At 45.2% G+C, this 2,117-nt stretch overlaps 1 non-coding gene across 1 annotated transcript; it reads left to right on the plus strand.

Annotated features, from left to right (window-relative positions):
- Positions 1–513: 513 nt before the first annotated feature.
- LOC122647613 lies at positions 514–669 on the plus strand. The gene has a single exon (XR_006330937.1). It is a non-coding gene; the product is annotated as a 5.8S ribosomal RNA (ribosomal RNA).
- The last annotated feature ends 1,448 nt before the right edge of the window (positions 670–2,117 follow it).

The raw sequence follows: 2,117 nt of genomic DNA on the forward strand, positions 1-2,117 counted from the left end.
CATAATGATGGGGATAGATCATTGCAATTGTTGGTCTTCAATGAGAAATTCCTAGTAAGCGCGAGTCATCAGCTCGCGTTGACTACGTCCCTGCCCTTTGTACACAACTCCCGTCGCTCCTACAGATTGAATGGTCTGGTGAAGTGTTCGAATCGTGGCGACGTGGGCGGTTCACCGCCGACGACATCGCGAGAAGTCCACTGAACCTTATCATTTAGAGGAAGGAGAAGTCGTAACAAGGTTTCTGTAGGTGAACCTGCGGAAGGATCATTGTCGATACCTGCTCAGCAGATAGACCCGTGAACATGTTGCATCATATGATCAAGGGGGAAGGGTGTGGGGGGGTGTAAGCCCCTTCCTCCCTGACCCTTGTAAGGTCGGTCCGTGGGTATTTGTGGCATTGACCCAAACACAACAATCGGCGTGGTTGGCACCAAGGAATTCACAACAGAATGGGCGTGCCATCGTAACTTTGGTGTGATGTATGTCGTCTAGAATCCGAATCTCACGAACGACTCTTTGCAATGGATATCTCGGCTCTTGCATCGATGAAGTACGTAGCGAAATGCGATACTTGGTGTGAATTGCAGAATCCCATGAACCATCGAGTCTTTGAACGCAAGTTATGCCCTAGGCCATTAGGCTGAGGGCATGCTTGCTTGGGCGTCACGCATCACGTCGCCCGCCCTCTGTTGCCCTTGTGGTGGCCGAGTGCAATGTGGAGTTTGGCCCCCCGTGCCTCGTTTTGGAGTACGGTCGGCCCAAAGGAAAGAGCCCCCTGTGTGGCGAGCGTCACGACTAGTGGTGGTTGAAGCCACTTTGTCATTTAGTCCGAATGTCGTGTGCATTCTGCCTACATTGGGTTCTAGTAACCCTGAAAAGGCGTTGTCTCGTGACACGCTTCGACAGCGACCCCAAGTCAGGCGGGGCTACCCGCTGAGTTTAAGCATATTAATAAGTGGAGGAGAAGAAACTTACGAGGATTCCCCTTGTAACGGTTTCAAATAGGTATCGATTCGAAGGTCACGATGCTCAACATCGCATCCACACGTCTAATAAGAGATATGGACACTTTTTAAAAAATCCCAAGCCCAAAAAAGTACAGAAATGCCCCCAAATAACCCTGCACAACCCACCCAATCTGGTTTAAACCAAAACTGAATATATGTCGAGATAGGTATCAATTCGAAGGTCACGACCCCCAACATCACATCCACACATCTAATAAGAGATAAGGACACTTTTTATAAAATCCCAAGCCCAAAAAAAGTATAGAAATGCCCCAAAATAACCCCAAACGACCCACCTAGTCTGGTTTAAACCGAAAATGAACATATGCCGAAATAGATATCGATTCGAAGGTCATGACCCTCAATATCGTATCCACATGTCTATCAAGAGATAAGGATATTTTGAGAAAATACCAAACCAAAAAAAGTACTAAAATGCCCCCAAATAACCCCAAACTACCCACCCGGTCTAGTTTAAACCGAAAATGAACATATGTCGAAATAGGTATCGATTCGAAAGTCATGACCCTCAACATTGCATCCACATGTCTAATAAGAGATAAGGACACCTTTTAAAAAATCCCAAGCCTAAAAAAGTACAGAAATGCGCCCAAATAACCCCAAACGACCCACCCGGTCTGGTTTAAAATGAAAATGCCCATATGCCGAAATAGGTATCGATTCGAAGGTCACGACCCTCAACTTCGTATCCACACGTCTAATAAGAGATAAGGACACTTTTTAAAAAATACCAGACCCAAAAAAGTACAGAAATGCCCCCAAATAACCCCTAACGACCCACCCGGTCTGGTTTAAACCGAACATGAACATATGTCGAAATAGGTATCGATTCGAAGGTCACGACCCTCAACATTGCATCCACACCTCTAATTAGTGATAAGGACACTTTTAGAAAATCCTACACCTAAAAAAGTACATAAATGCCCCCAAATAACCCAAAACGACCCAGTCAATCTGGTTTAAACCGAAAATGAACATATGTCAAAATAGGTATCGATTCGAAGGTCATGACCCTCAACATCGCATCCACACGTCTAATAAGAGATAAGGAGACTTTTTAGAAAATTCCAAACCCAAAAAAGTATA

This window comes from Telopea speciosissima, unplaced genomic scaffold (genome assembly GCF_018873765.1).
Source record: "Telopea speciosissima isolate NSW1024214 ecotype Mountain lineage unplaced genomic scaffold, Tspe_v1 Tspe_v1.0090, whole genome shotgun sequence".
Lineage (NCBI taxonomy): Eukaryota > Viridiplantae > Streptophyta > Magnoliopsida > Proteales > Proteaceae > Telopea > Telopea speciosissima.